Source organism: Folsomia candida, unplaced genomic scaffold (assembly GCF_002217175.1).
Source record: "Folsomia candida strain VU population unplaced genomic scaffold, ASM221717v1 Fcan01_Sc002, whole genome shotgun sequence".
Classification (NCBI taxonomy): domain Eukaryota; kingdom Metazoa; phylum Arthropoda; class Collembola; order Entomobryomorpha; family Isotomidae; genus Folsomia; species Folsomia candida.
The window spans coordinates 10,047,834-10,065,214 of record NW_019091194.1 but is presented as its reverse complement, the minus strand read 5'-3'; the positions used below and the strand labels follow the sequence as shown (position 1 = coordinate 10,065,214).

Below are 17,381 nucleotides of genomic sequence, written 5' to 3'. Positions count from 1 at the left end.
TGGATTCAATTCATGGAGAAATTGACAACACTTTATCCAGTTTCTTTCAGAAGCAACTATGAAGTAACGCAACATCAGGTGTTACGATTCCGATAAACAAATATTGCACAAAGGTAACATTGCATGAAATAGTGATGGAGAGCATTATATCAATATTTCCCAGCTCTATGAATTGCAAAATAATCCACTTGACAATTAAATTCATAAATAGCTCAAATTTTTAATGCTGCGTCACTCAGTTCTTATATTATGAAGGAAGGTATGTTGTAAACGCTCATCCTGGTTGGTTGGTAATTCCATTCCAGCCGTCCGTACTGACATCAATTGGTAATTTAAATTTTAAATTTTAAATTATTCACTTGACAGAAACTACAGTTATACGTTTTTGTCATTTTTAATTATTTATAAATTTTCATCACTGTTTATAATATTTTTAAACGTCGGTTACACAATATCCGCCCAAATTTTAACTTTATCCAGAATTGTGTTTTCTGTAAAGCATTTTGCGAGAAATTGATTGTGATCCAGCAATTAAGGAAATCATTCGTAAAATAGATTATACACTTCTTAAACTATTTGTTTGACAGAGTAGAACATGTAAATGTATGTAAGGCGTAGACGTAGATGAGATTAGCACTTGTAAAAACTGATTTTAAACTTAAATAACAAATATTTAAGATAAGAGGCACGATGAATTCACGTACGTCTAAATACGCCAGGATTTCCTAGCCACTGCATCTTTCATCGTTAAATAGATCTGGAAATATAATAGACTTTATTAGGTAATAAAATTGTAACATTAATACGAAATTAAACAAAGCCAATATGCCAGTAATTATGATTTTAATATGCACATGCAGTAGGATGGGCTGCATATGTATTATGAAACGAAATATCATTGAATATACAATAAAATCACTGTTGGGGTCAAATTTTAACGAACTCGGTAAATTACTATGCGGGCGACGAGACATGGTGCAATTTGTCCACTGCTGTTTTAGTAGAAAATTCAAGTAAGCTTTTATCTATTTTATAAAAATTCATATTATTAAAAAGCCACATGAGAAAATGCATTTCTTTATTTCATTTTCATTTATGCAACGATTCTAGTTAAACAAGGCCATTTAAAAATTATCGTTGACATTATACGTGGAATAATTATTTAATGTCAAATAGTTGATGGTTGACCTCATTCTGACGAATAATTATTAAAGTTTTGCTCATTTCAAATGTGTTTAGATAATTTTGACATTGAAATGTGCTGAAAATTTTCCGGAGAAAATGCTTTCATTCTATAAAGTTGGGTATATGTACATACATAAGTGTTGCCTTAAGTTCAACATCCACATTTATTTATGTAGGGCTGATTCATCAGACGAAGAATCATCATATATCAAGTCCAGAATTGGTCCTCCTACGGCAATGAACACCGATTTTCAGGTTTAGAAGACAAAGGAAATTTATAAGCATGTCCCATCATCTTGTGTGAATTAGTTGGTAGCAATGAAAGGACGTACGTCAACAAATGCTAAAGATTAATTGCAGGTTCTCTCAACCAGTGAGTATCTGTATAAGTTGCCACAGACGTATACATAAAATCTTGACAATTATTAGGAAGTAGGTACTAAGAAAGCCATGAAGATGAACGGGTTTCAAGTGGACTGATTTTGTTGACTCATTCTTTCACTTTCCAACTACTCATCCCAATCAAAGAAAGAAAATATTTGTTTTCATGAGATCGTGCTATCGAAGACATGGACGAGCAATAACAAGCCGAGATTTTCATCACAAATCAAAATAGTTTCAGACATCGATTTTTGTCAGTTGCTACTAAATGTGTATGGTAAGCAATTCTCCTACTGGTCTGCTGATACCATTTAAATAGGTAACACTGCGACTTCTTATCTTGGACACCTGCACGTCGAATAGAGCCCAAGAAGTCAGACTATCAGTTATTAGATAAATGCAGAATTGCATTGTGCTTGCATTTCCATATAATAGATTACATGTGCATGTCATTTTTATCACATTGCTCTAGTTTGGTCTCACGCTTCATCGATAGTACATAATCTTGTTGCCTGAAGCGTATTTCTGACTGCTTTGTGTGTTTATATTTACCAAGGACATTTAATATGTATTTGTACATATATTAAGCTACAATCTTTGACTTCCTTTCTTTCTCTTTAGATTTGAGTTGCATACGTTTTAAAACTCTTTCTCTAATTAAGCTTTTAGTTATAACATGCATAGCTTATGTAAACATAGGAAAAACTTTTTTAGTAAACCTTTAAGGTAAATATAATTTGGCTCTGGTGAATTATTTGTAAAGTGAAAATCTTCCGCTTGCAGTTGTGGTGTGTCGTTAAGTCTTTGTGATGGCACGTGTCTCTTAATTTTTCAACTTTATCCATCCGCAGATACATTACGTCACTAATCACCAATTTCCATTACATCACTTTGCCCTTATCCTACTTGCGATAGGTTTCCTCATTTATTTTCACACCATTAGTATGAGCAAGATAAACTCTGGCAAATGAAACTAATAAATGCTTACGTTCCTCCATTTCATGTTATTAATCTGATCAGGTTTACCTTATTCAGTTCATCGATTTTGCCAAGTGGACGTGAAACACTCACAGGCAGCCCTTGCATTCAGATTTGAGCATGAAGGGAGATTGGGAATTTAACACTTCTCATGGTTCTCTCTTATTCTCTTCCATCCTCATCCACTTAACAAGTGTCGATGTCTTTGGTAACTTTGGTTTGGTGTCGGTGGAGCAGAAAGTTTAAGCAATTACTGAAATAGAATTCATCTAATACTGGGTTTGATCAGAGAAGCGCGCTGAAGCAATTGTGCTTATCCAGCATCCCCTCACACGCTCTCGTCTCTCGTCGCTTTGTTGTCTCATTTCATTTCGACATTGTGCATTGCCATTCATTCGTCATTTGCACCCTTGCTTTCGAACTACCGAAGCAGATCCAGAGGAACAACATCAAAAAGTGCGAAACGAGATCCCATCAACTACACACAAGTGCACACATCCAATTCCAATCCATTCCATCTCAACAAATTTTATTCCTTTGGCTTCGATGATAATAACGACATCAGTTCTCGCCCTCTTCAGGCAGTGGCGCTACCCTCTCTTTCTCCCATCAAATCTCAATCATCTTAATTGTTGGTGAGCTGCTTTCACAATTCCCAACTTTCCGTTAACACGAATTGCAGACCGTCGGAGTAAAGTAGTCGATGCGACGACTTTGATACCTCATATAATGCACTTTGAATTCCCTTTTCAAAGGTATCAACTTCAATTAAAAAACTTTTATGTTGACTGAGAGACAATCGCTTCCCAAGCAAGCGTCTGATCTACTAATGTGGCTGATGCATTTATGTCTGGAGCAAATACTTATATATGTATGTTACTTACTCCAGAGAGAACTTTCTCTGAATAGCGTCATGCTAAAATTTTAGAGTTGTGCGTATGCATGTATCTCAAATGTCTACGCAAGAAACCCTTATTTATTGTATCTGACCGGTCTTATTAACAACTTTCACACAGGCTCCTCAGTTTTTTGCTGGTTCGTACGTAATGATTATGGATGGCGGAAAAAATTGGATGGTTGTGTGTCATTGGTTGGGTGGGGGATTGGTATCAACAAAGCTGAGCCTTATTTAGTTCGAGAGTAATCTTCATTGCTTTTCGCCTCGTACAAAGGGATGGGGTGGGAGAGGGTGTCGGGAGAAAGATCTAATGCCCGGGTGAGTAGTGGTGTGGTGGGTAAGGGTCGTGTGACTCGGTGCAAGTTAGAACAACCAAACGCGAGTAAAGTGCTCCAAGCCAAAGTGAAATTGGGAGAGGGCGAGGGCGCTTTATCCCTCCGTCCTCCTCCTCCCCCTTTATTATTACCATTCGTTCGTACAAGACGCACTTTTATACGATTTTGTCCGGCTGGACTATTTGGCTGCACTAATGTCAAGCAATAACATTTTATACGTGAAATGATAATATGTGTAATGCTTGCAGGGAATTGTCCCATTTGCCAACAGTGAGATCAAAAGGACTTAATCTTGTAATGATCAGTAATATCACTGCAGGATGAGATTGGCCAATAAATAGGTGTGCACATCATGCATTGTATCTTCTTATTGTTAGTATGTATATCAAGAGAAGGTGCTGCAAAATTATAAATATATGTATGTATGAAAATGTGTATTTTAAGTTAAATCCTTTTAAATATGTATGACCTAATAAAACTAAAATTTTACGACCATTGTATGTTTATGCATTTCTTGTATCCAGAATACGCAAGAATACGAATATATTTGTACTTATATATGTAAGGCTTCGGATCCACTATTAGAACCTCCAAAATTTTCATTGTTTTTTTTTGTCAGAGGGAAAAGTGTCAAAGAGCTTTTTCATCGTCGCTCATGTGGAATGTGTAACAACAAGCTCATTGATGATTTATATTGATCATCATTATCCAAGCAGTGAATATGTATGCACACCTTATTTGCTTCCATCGATGGATATGGCCGAAGATTAGTGTCACTGTTATTGGGAAGTGTGACAAATCGTTACCTTTTTTGGGGAATGGTGTCCTTTTTATTATTTGTCCTCCTCTCGAATACATTTGAAACCCCTCCTCTGAAAAAAATGTAGTAATTCATTAATGCATCATTTGCTGAACTGCTGCTGGACTGATTTGATTTAGTTTTCATTATTCGAATTTAGCTTTATTATGAAGCTAATATATAATTGAAGCAAGAACCAAGCAGGTGGACAGCTGCTTTGCGTATATGGAATTTACGAACGATAGAAATAGCACACCCCTTATCCCTAACCTGGACATCAATAGTCATCATCAGTGACATGTGAAACTCTATTTATCATACCATCGAGCAGAGAAAGCATCCCAAGCAACCAAAATCTGCAACTATTGTACTAAATTTGTACAACTGGATTAATGCATATTTTCCGTGAAAATGTGAAGCCGACTTGTGATTATTTTGTACAAGTCGCATGTACAAAATTCATACCAATAATTTGTCACTACAAGTTTACTTGTACCAAATATGCACAAAATTAACACAAACAAATATGTGAGAATTTTGTGTAAATTTGGTGATGATTAATATGCATTAATGAAGTGAGAATTTGGTGCGAATCTAGTGCGAATTTAGTGCGAATCTATTGCTAATTGTGTGCTAATGGTACGCATGAAATTAATACAAATTCATTTATACGTATTACTCATAGTTCAATTATTATTTATTTATTACAAATTCATCTACTGTATTTCTACAATAATGTTATCTCCAAATACTTCACTTATTAAAAGATAATTGCAAATTGGGATACACAAATATTTATCGTAATTAATCTGCAGAATTCGTACTTACGGAGTATAGAGAAAGACTAAATTAAAATGAATTCCTGGACAATATTTCCTTATTCACCTCAGGCTCTTCTGCTGATAATTTAGGCTGGCCGTTTGTCGACATGAGTCGATAGGTTTATTCCTTATACATATGTGTTCTCAACGTATGAATCTATAAATTATGCAAAACGTATATTTTATTTACATAAATAACCCGAATATATATTAATGCAAAAGTAGCTAACAACAATATGTATGTATATATGTAATTACCGTATTTTCCGGCATATAACACGCCATTAGTCGTCCAATCTTTTGAAATCCACGTAGACGGCACAATCTTGGCCCTTTGTCGACTTCAAACTTGATGAATACGAACTTTTGTCCGACATAAGATCGACCCTAACTATCTATCTAAATAAATTTTTTCGTTGGAAATTAAAAATGGAGAAGAAATGATGGAGTTGATGTCACGGCATGGCAAAAAGAATAACTGACTTGAGGTGGGTTTATTTAATCGCCAATAGAGAAATGTTACTAATTTAGTAGTAAATGATTACAGAATAATCGGTACGAATTTCGTGTAAATATACTGGCACCTGTTTACTGCATTTTGATTTTGTACAATTTCCCACGTACGAATTATGCATGAATTTGGTGCAAGAAATCTCATGAAAATTTAGTGCTAACAAATACGCACTAAATATTCACTTGTTCCTTTGTAATAATTTGCTACTTATTAAGTTGTGATAGTTTAGTGGATTTCTTGTGCTAATTTATTAGTAGCACAAAAATTGATACACATTTTGCACGAATCTTGTACAAATTAATGATTACAACTTTTTATGCACAAAAATTGCATAAACTTGCATTGGAATTCGCAGTAAATTCGCATTGAGGTTGCTTGGGATAGTTTGATATCAATTACAATTCTAAATTCCATGATCCACGTTGGATTAAAACTAAATATAGAACCTTTAGTGCTTTTTTAGATCGCTGGCTCACTCCAGGTGAGCGCATAGAAACTTGTTGACATAGAACTTGGCAGATGACCTGCCTCAAAAAAACCCCAACGAAGCCCTTTCAGAGTTAAGCCTTTCATAGAGCCCTTGGAAAATTTTCAAGTGCGAGTGGGACATCGTAAGCGTAAAAGGAGATTGAAATTTGATAGCCTTCATGGATCATTCCCACTCGGTTAATGCCATTTGACAATTTATTTTCATTTTGGTACAAGTCGATGTAATTCTCATCCAATGGACCAACCCTTGTCACTTTAAGAATAGATCAGGTCAGTAAAGTTAACGTAAAGAATAATCTTTGATCAGGCCCACCAGCAGAAGATTAGTCATTTGATAAGGTCATTATGTCAATTTCATATCATATTGACCATCCAACCAACCGACATAAATATTTGTGGCTGCGAGTGACCGATAAAATCTGAATTTCTCTCTCGTCTATTCTGAAAGAAAAAGTAAGGCTGAGGAATCATCAGTTAAAAAAGGTTTGGTCCTTTCTCAAAATTGTATTCTTTCCAGAAACATGCCGTTTGCACATCATCGCATTTCTCCAAACAACCAACCCGACAACTCGTTAAGAAATTCTTGGCCTTCTGGCATTCATTTACTTAAAAAACTGAAAACCTACTAAACTAATTCCATCTGGCACTTTCCTCTCCATTTTTTCAATAGACAGCTGCATTCCCCTCTCACTCACTCTCTCTTCAAATCTCTTCAAAATTTCTTACATTCTTAAAAAAGACCCATAACCAGAGCACCAAAGTGTTGTCCCACTATTTCCTTAAAAGAACCCAAATCAACCCACAAAGTTGAGTTAAAGGTGGTCCACCTCGATTCGGTCCGGTCACGGAAAATTGTCGTCACCCGGGTCCATCCATTTGATGAAGTGGAAAGCTAAAGGTCAACTGTGTAAAGCACCGAGCCCTCTTGAGAATATACTCTTTTCACTCATTTAGCTCTCTCACGACAACAATAATATTCGTTCATCATTAGTTCCAGTTTTTGCCGACAAGGGACCCATCATTACACGTTCCAAATGCGAGAGATATACGCTATTCTTGGTTTTCCCTCGAAGTAAAATAGCACAAGCCCAGATTTGTATTAGCTGATGAATTGATGAAAATGTTTATATATTTAATACAATCACTACCCTGCAAGGACCCCATAAATCCCTCATGAAATGGAAGCCAGAGACGAGGCTGTACGCCTAAATATATATATAAATACATATGTGTTGCTCAAGGAAAAGAATGTTCACGTAAAGTCCAAGCCCCTACTAGACGGTGAACTTCATTGTCAGGTTGGTTAGTTCATAAATCGCGACGGGGACAATGGACAAGGCGAAGGGAGCGTAAATTACGAACCAAGAAAGACTGAGTTTTCAATTCTCAGTCTTCAATGGAAAAGTTTTTACATTGCATAAGACCACAAGAATCGGTGTAAAGGAAACTATTTTGATGAAGGCTTAAGGAAAAGTAAATTCAACTAAAGCGACAAGGCCACACACGCATTCACAGGAGACACTAAAAACACTAGAAAAAACCCAACCATCATGAATAAGATATGTGCTTTTCGTTTCCATTTGGGTGTACCAACCGCTGGCTTAAAGGTCATTTCGAATTATTTAATGACATCTAATCAGCAATTTAGGGTCGTGTTCATGTCCTTTTTTGTCATTGTCGCATCTGGACTTTAGTCGAAGAGAAAAATATATTGCGGTTGACTTTAGATGTTGACTTGCACAACAGTGAAAATGATCGTTTCGATTGTCATTAATATTTCAGCCTTGTAAATGGACAATGGCAGTGGAGGGTTTATTGAGCTCTCGGTCTGCGAATGGATTGTCGCTGTCTTTGTCCTTCAAACTTGTGGGGCAGTTAAAAGTTGGACTTTGGGATAGGTCAGCCGTTGTATCATTAATTTTACAACCCATGTTGAAATTATGCAGTTGTTATTAATTTACGCAGCACCCTTTGACATTTCTTCATACCGATTGTTATATATAATTTTTGTATGTAATATACTGCGTTTGGTTAAGCTTGGTTAGCTCCATATTCCTGTAGAATTACGTTAGATTAGAATCCATTAGAATTTATTTACTAGAATAGAATGATACGTAGGCGGTCTATTTACACTGATTTGAGTAAAATAAATTAAAACAACCAAAAATAGGAAAAGCATGGACAAAAACTGCACATACTCGTATTGTCTGTGATTTCTGTATTTATTTGCTTTGCTTAATACCAATCCCTTGTAATCAAAGATTCATTGAGATACAAGTATAAAAGTTTGATCCCAACCCTAAAGTATCATTAGTACCGGCATGTTGGATAGTGCAGCCACAAGTAAAGCTTGTGATGAGATTGAATGCAACCAAACTTTCCTTGTTTTCATCAATAATTAATTCAACAGATTTTGGTGCGTCCATGCTGTTAACATAACAAAGTAGTTTGTTGCTTTGTAGGTAAATGCTGGGCTGCATCAGCAACCATCATTCCTGTCCCCCTTTTATTGCACTCACGTTTACCTCAGGGAATTTGCCCAAATGACGAGGAAGTGGAGGAAGTGGAAAGAGACCAGGCAGGCCAGCAAGCGAGAATTAGACCGATGAGCTTTGCCAGCAGGATTAAGAGAATTTCCTTCCTTGCTCCTCACGAAATGAAATATCATAAACTGAATTGTATTGTGCTTGGGTGAATTTTCGGTAAATTGGTTGTTGGATGCCCGTTCTGTGGGACAGAGGTTCATTAAAGTTGAATCAACTAATTTAGATGGCTAGACAGCGGAGCGGTGGATATGATCTTTGCCAGTTTGCTTAGGTGGAGGTCGTGGTCGTGGTGAAGAGATCATCCGACCGAAACTGATGGACGGAGGTCGGAGTAAAATGTGGTAGAGATTTGTTGGTCTCTGGATGGATGAGTACCATAAGCATAAGCCGCCAGGCCATCCCCATTGGGCACATCAGTGACTTTCTTGACACCATCCCCAAGGTAAATCTCAACGGAGAGGGAAATCAAATCAAGGTTGACTCTTATCTGATAAATGTCAGGGGCAAGGTCTTACTGAATTAGATGAAGCGTAAACGTCCATTTGCGGTGGAATTCGGCAGGGATGAAAAGCATAGAGATGAAATGCAAGAAAATGCATTTGATTTCTAAAAAAAATTCAAGCTAATAATACTTGAAGGGATGAAAGCTAAAAACTAACAACAATATTTTGACCATCCACCAGCCTCCTCCAGGTTGAAAACTAATTAAACAAAGGAAAGCGATGAGTTACTCCATCAATTTTTCACCTGACTGGTTGGAATTTCATTATCTATAAAACAATTGAAAAACCACAAAGCTACTGCAGAAGCTCATAGCATTATGTTAACGTCGGCAGTTTTAAAGGAATATTCGTCTCGCATTTAGTAATTAGTTGATGGAGGAACATCGATGAGAGGTATATGACTAATCTCAGTCGGTCCTGTCAATCCAGTTTTTGCTTCTTGTTTGTTTAAAAAGACGCCGAAGGAGATGTCCAGCTGGTTGCAATTAGATGCCGTATGCAGTGAATGCATACATTCGGAAATAGTCTCTTTGTAAATTAAAATCAGGGGCTCTTTTGAAGATTAGGCGGTGCACAAGTTGTACATACATAAAATAGTTGTGTACAGCACTGGGTAAATTTTTGAAACTTTCAATTTGTAATTTTCTCCGCAAACTTAATTCATATTTTGAGTTTGATTTTCGATGAGTAAATATTTCGGTCTGAGAATATGCATAAATAAAGTACCTACATACATAAATCGAGTTTGGCAGTTGATAATGTTAGCATGAGATTTAAATTACATGCACGCACGTGTCTCAGATCCAGCAAACATTTCAATGTCAAAAGCATAAATTGTTTCAAAGTGGAACCTTAGGGTAGAAAACAAACGAGTAATCCATCTGCAAAGCTTGTATGCCTTTGAAATATTTCGTAGCAAGGATGTAAAATAATTTTCATAGGGAACATCCTCTATCCGTCTCTTTCCTTTCATGTCTTACTAATAGCCAATTTAAATAATCACATTTCTTCATGTTTGTACATGGCAAGATTATCCCAGAACTAGGTTTTCCTTCAAAATGACGCTTTAATCAGACCAGAAAACCACCGCAACACATTTAGTTCACCTTTATTGGGGTATATACTCATGTCCGTACTAATATGTAAATCTGGAATTTAAGAAATTTCTGATAAATATCTAATTTCACTGATTTTTAGCAATGTTACGCATAGAAATATACATACTATGCTGCATCAAAAATTCACCACCAGCCTTCGTCAGACCAGGAGTCCTCATACATACGTCAGGCTGAAACATTCAGTCCTTCTGAGAATAAAAACAGAGAAAAATTTCGAATAGGACGAGAGGGATTTAACGGAGAAGGCATATTTTTTAAGGCAGAATGTTCCTGTCATGTCCCCGTCATAGGATGCCACTACTCAAGATTTGAGTACAATACAATCCTAGAATTCAAGCAAGTGACCAAGAGTCCTTTGACACGCGTATAAATAAATAAATCTCATCTTCTCGTTCCTACAGTTCGGGTGCAGTAACTAACACGACTTGAAATATGGTAAGGGAGCCCAAGGGGGTTGGATTTGTCTCTGGCACAAAGTTGAAACAAACGAATATCCAAGCGTCTACCTCTCTCGCTTTGTCTGAGCCCTGGGCAATGGGCAGCAACGCATAGTCGCCCGATCAAATGAGATCTCAACGAGTTTGGTCCAAAATTCACGGTTGGATGAAGATGAAATAAGTTGGACGTGGCATCAAGGGACAACAGCAATTTAGATAACTTGGAGACCTCCAAGAAGCAGCACGCATTCGCGGCTGGAAATAAATATTTTCTTTAGCCTAGACATCAGTCATAAAATAAATAATAAAAATCATCTGAATCACAGTAGGCCGAGTATCTCCCCGTTCAAACACAAAAATATCATGAAGCTACATAATTAACATCACTTTTCAAAAATGTGTCCAATAAATGTATGGAAATATTTTATAATTATGATTTTGTTATCATTTCAGCAATACAATTGAATGCAATATCCACCACCAGGATTTTGCCTTTAAATGAAAGATCATTTATTCCAATTTCAATTGAAATAAATGTGTTAATTAATTTAGCAGGGTCATGAAATTTAAACAATTTGCTTGAAGCTCATGTTCATAAATATGTACAGATAGATGCAGAATTTCTATCACATACATAAGAAAAAATGTGGAGAAAAACTGACACGTAGGACGAATGTCGTTTAAAAATATGCCCGATGAAAGTGCCTTTTCCTGCTCGTTTTAAAAGAGCTATTGAGATACTCCTATGTGACGATTATGAGCAAAGTGGAAGACATCACTTGAAATGTCAAAAGCTGGAGTGTCTCATATGGAAAATAGCTTTTTTGGCTTTCTAGAAGGATAATCAACAGATTATGCATTCGTTCACTCTCGTTCTTCCCTGTGTTGAGTGGAAGTCAAGTGGATTGGTTTTCTTCTTGGAAACATCATTTCTCAGAAGAAATGGGGATGATGCTTGACGAAAAAACTCAATATCCATTTTGGGTGAGTAACTTTGGGGTTAAAGTAAACTTTCTCCAAGTAAATTGGTCTGTTTTATTAGTCACTTGCACTCACTATTTCATCCCTTAGGGGAAAATGTAGTGATGGACCGGTATAATCTTGCCTGACGACGAAAGTAGGCGTAGGTGGAAGATACGGAAGTGAGACCAAATGAATTATTTAACCAAGGAGGATCATCGGATGGTCCATACATTTTTGGAATAGATAGATTTCCACCTGCTCAACAAAATATACATAGCTCGCCGGATCGAACACTAGTTTGATTCTGGTCGAGTTTGGAGGTGGATAGTTACATGATGCGTGAACTAGCCCGAGTTAATTTACTTTGGACAAATAGAATTTGAAGATGAGTAAGACTCTTGTTCTGTGGACTTGACGAGGCAAAACAAACTCTAATCAACGACTCAACCTTGACAAACTTTTTCTTGGGGGAGCCACTGTCAGTCGTCGTCACCGGCAATGTGTTTTTGAAGAGTGCTCGAGAAAAAAACACTTAAACCTCCAGAACTTTAACAAACATCATGTCGAATCAATCGATGAAGGTAGAAAGCGTTAGTCATATTTATGAGGTTTGCGGACAGAAATAGTTATTTACAGGTTTCGAGTTAAAGAGCAAAAAACAAATGTACTGTTTTTCTTGAGATCAAGATGGGAAAAAGTAACAAGGTCTTCCTCTTTCAGTTTTAGATATTTGTCATAATGACTGATTTTATAAATAAAATGATTTTCGAGCTGTACTATATTTAATGAAGAACTAAAAAATCTGCGACTAGCCTTCTCGAATCCTCGTCAGGATGAATAATAAGTGTCACTGTCTCATGAACACCGTTGCTGCCTCTCCCAAATCCAATCCAATGTCAATGTCTTTCATTACGTGCAAAAGAACTAACACCAACATTCCATTTGGTTTTCCCCTTCAGCCGAACTCATTCACCTCAACTTTCTCCCTCCCCTCATTCACTTACCTTGACTGTTGTTCATCCAATTTCTGCAGCCACACTCCAAATTCCCTTGTTAGTGCCGATTTACAAGTCCCATGAGACACCTTGCTTGTTACATGGCGAGACAAGACGAGATATTATTATTAGCTCTGTTATTATGAAATCGTAATTTGTACCCCTTGATGGCACATATCTGTCACAGGGAAGAAATGGGAGAAATATCATTTGTCTGCTTTCCGCTGTTTATACCTTTGTAATCCAGTGTGTAGGCTGCATAGAGAGATGCGATTACTAAATCTCTTGGGACATGAGAAACAAAACATCTCTGTTTCCACCTCAATATTTTCTGAGGAGTTGGAAAAGCTGAAAATAGATGACGACCTGACATTGATGAAAATAACATTGAACTTGATCCAAAACAGAAGTTCAAAACAAATCCTTCTGCGGATTATAAATCTGAACAGTAAATTTCATATGAACCCAAACGATCCTATTGAAATGGTCTGATAAAAGATCGCTCGAATTCACAATTCCTGAGAAAGAGAATTTATACCCAAACTAAGTATCTTGTAAAAAAAGTGTATTTTTAAACTATATGCTGTATTTTTTATGAAGGGTAAAGTAATTCAAATACACTTGAAAATCACCGTTGGACCATAATGAAGTGCGTACAGCTAGAACTAGAGCAAATATTTTTTATAACCCCAAAAGGAACAAATTCTCGAAAACCCTCAATCAGTGTTATCCATCCATCAGCCGTATACACATTCCAATAACAGAATTGGTCGGGTGAATCGTGCGTACATATGTGTACAAGCCCAAGGGCTACTCGAACTAAATATATAACGGTCTTGCGGACATTTTTACAAACATTTGATTGTTCCAAAGTTTCGACGAAATCTTGGAAACAAAGCTTGGAATAATAAAACGTTTGTAAAAATAGCATTCATGACACCCGTTCAAAACTTATTAACTAAATATATAACTTTGACCGACAAGAAGCATGATTTCACTTTCTTTCACAGACTTCTACATATATTTTGTAGACAATGCGTTTCGGTCGGTCCCTACTTTTTCTAAGGTGAGGTAAAAATACTATAGTTACACCTTAGTATGCATTCCAACAGGTCTCGAAAACTTTGACCGCGCCCTACAGCCAAGGGGGTGCGTTTTAGAGAAAAAAATAAAGAGACAAAAAAATCAATTACGGACATAATCTAGTGCTATCTTTAGGGATTTTTCGATATGACCTCCCAGAAAAAAGTTTTGATGGTGGTGAATGGTTGCGTATGGCAATTTAAGTACGAAGGGAACTACCTAAATAGCTGGGTATTTAAATTTATGAAAGATCGCCCCCACTTTACTATAAAGAGAAACAAGAATTGGGTCGATTGGTTGAGAAACCAGCGACTTTTCCTTATAACGAAAATTTCCGAGTGGTTGCTATATAGTAACTATATAGTTACACCCTCGCTATAGAGCATTTTATAGTCTTAGCCCGAGTCAGGGCTTATGGGACCGTCATGTCCGTCCGTGAACACGATAGACTTGCAATTTTACCATATGCATATTGGACAAAGTTAACAAACGAGTTCGAAGGTGTGCGAAATAGGTCATATGGTTGACCCGTAGGGGTCATCTAACAAGTAATTGTAAGTGGGTGGGGTGCTATGCACTAGATTTAAAAATTGTCATAGAAAGCTGAAATTTGGCATACAGATTGTTAATGGCTCCTAATGGAAGAATATGAATTAAAATTGGAAAATTTTTTATCTGGAGGGACCCTATGACCCTATGGGGTCACCCATACTGATTTCTCAAAATCATCAAATCGAGTTGTAATTTGGTAAATTAAACGGCTGTAAATTTGAACGAATTAAATTGGCTACGATATCGCAAGACTAACGTTGTAAATGTTGCTGTATCCCGTACAATAGTGGTTGTGTTCTATATATTAGCTTTTAAAATTCAAACCTAAAAAAGAATTAAATAAAATATAGCTTGAAAAAGTAAAAAGTTCTAAGGTGAGGAAGTGCACTTAAAAGTATTAAACAAGCTCCCTCCGCTACCCAGATAATTTTACTTCGCCTGGGCTGTCTATTCTATGCAAAATATCGACAATAATATTTCGGCTTAAGAAAATAAAAATCAGATTGAATTTCTTGGTCCAAAGTTAACTTTTGAATTAGTTAATATCCAGGCTGGGTGGTAATTATTACATATTGTTCATTCGTCCCCAAATATTTATTAATTATGTGTATACCTAGTTCGACATCGTGCTCGTTGTACATTCAAGTCAGAATATATGTACGAATAAACCGATATATTTTAAACCTATAGTGTACAATAACAAGACAACCATTGTTTTTAGATTTGTTGGGTGACTCTTTGAGCGACTTATTTACAACATTATTTTGCATGCAATAGACAGCCCAGGCGAAGTAAAATTATCTGGGTAGCGGGGGGAGCTTGTTTAATACTTTTAAGTGCACTTCCTCACCTTAGAACTTTTTACTTTTTCAAGCTATATTTTTTACCCAACCATTGCGTGTTCGGACGTGCTTTATGAGTCGAAAGAGACAAATGATGCAGGTTTGTTATAATGATGACACTTGTCCATTCTACATGCATCCACGTACATAGTTCACATTCATCCCAAATTCAGATCTGGGCCTTGCGGAATGGGGTTGCTCCGTTGGATTGCAGATACGCACCTACTTATGGACTTAGGAGTGGCAGAACATGCATACATATGACACGAGCAAGGTTCAAGGGATGAAGAGAAGATTTTAATGACAAACGTGTGAAATGACACACTTGTTTTATGAGTTATGACTGTCTTTGTTCGCTGCCACTGCAGGAAACGACCTGGAGGGTCCTTGATCCGCGGATAGAATATCCCAAATCCACCACGCCAAGGCCCACTGCCCGTCCATTCTTGTGCCCAGCTCATTACTTTCACCAATATACGGACGTACATACATATGTGCTGGCCCTGTCCAAACTCCAAGGATTCAACTTTCCCAGGAAAAGTCCGAATGGAATAAGAAGCAGTGTGAACAAAATTGCAGAGTTTTCCCGAGTTTTGTACAATTACTTGTATGTGATTCCCCCAGATGTGATTTAAATCTTGAATAAGCCCAAATCCAGTTTATAAATTGCCTTGCCAAAAGTGTGCAGTAAACGCTCGTGGGAAAGGTGGTATAAGTAAGAGGGCAACACGGATAGTTGGGTCATCGCTCTTCAGGTAGGCATGAAATGACCATCATTGATCAACCTAATGCTTTCCATTTTCATTTACATTGAGCAGAAGTGGAAACTTTATACAATTTAGACACTGGACATGAAATCCGTTTTTGGGTGAAAATAAATGTTGTCACTTAAGTAACACTCTCGCTGAATTAGTTGGTCACATTAAAATAAATTGACGTCTGGAAGTGCAAAACTTTGCCAATTTAAAGTATCTTGAAATGAAATGTTTTATTTAACCCGATTTGTTTTTATATGTATACATTTATACCTACTTATATAAGTGTTAATACCATTAATAAATTTAGCTGTGTATGGTTGTTTTTCTGACCTGTACGAGATTAATATTCAAAATCAACACTCTGGTGGAAATTTTATGTGACGATGGATTGCGTAAAAACTATTCCTACCTGTAAAATACTTTGCTATCCATATTGGCAAGTTGTCACTTTTGGGAGAAAGTGTGGAGAAATACATCAACGTAATCTTTCCTTCTCACTAACCAAACTAACTCCAATTTTCCACTTTTTCCCACAAGGGGAGGTGAGACTTGAGAGGGGAAATCAATGAAACATTTAGTCAACAAACTTGAGAAAACATCGCATATTCGCCTTTCTCCCTCTTTCTCTCTCTCTTTATCCACGTATGTTGTACGTACGTACACATGAGGGATGAGCATGTCAGTAGTTTGTACAAGTCTCAAGTGAAGAAATTTTCGAAAAAAATGTCCCCCTTCTAACCAAACATTTATATTGATCTCGTTATTTTGGTTTCAGAACTTCATCCACACATGTAGACATTAGCAATTCTGTTTCTCGCAATAAAAATATGGTGGATGGAACATTTGAAGATTCATATTCACTTTTTCTATCATTCCAATTAAGCTGCGCAGAATTAATTCCACAATTTGGTCATATATTTCTTGACAAGTCATACAAATGAGCCTGTCACACATTATGCATGCTGCAGTTGAGCTGTTTGGATTGATGGTGGTGGTTTTGGGTGGTTTGAGTAATCATCACAAGCTTAACTGTCGAATCTCCAGAGGGTTTCAGATTTTTATGTCACCCTCCAACTTTTAACTTAACTCTTCCACTCGCCCTTTCTCCTCCAATCTGGCTTATTTGCATAATAAACAAATTGTCAAGTTTTTCCCAAAGTGAAAATTCCTCTTAATCTATGCAT

General features: G+C 36.7%; 2 long non-coding RNA genes across 2 annotated transcripts; one reads left to right on the top strand and one right to left on the bottom strand.

The window, feature by feature from the left end:
- The first annotated feature begins 272 nt into the window (after positions 1-272).
- LOC118434707 lies at positions 273-4,266 on the top strand. Its single transcript, XR_004834193.1, has 2 exons — positions 273-1,013; positions 1,362-4,266. It is a non-coding gene; the product is annotated as an uncharacterized LOC118434707 (long non-coding RNA).
- Positions 4,267-5,251: 985 nt separating this feature from the next.
- Positions 5,252-6,285, bottom strand: LOC118434629. Its single transcript, XR_004834150.1, has 2 exons — positions 5,656-6,285; positions 5,252-5,554 (listed from the first exon to the last, which is right to left on the bottom strand). It is a non-coding gene; the product is annotated as an uncharacterized LOC118434629 (long non-coding RNA).
- Between the last annotated feature and the right edge of the window lie 11,096 nt (positions 6,286-17,381).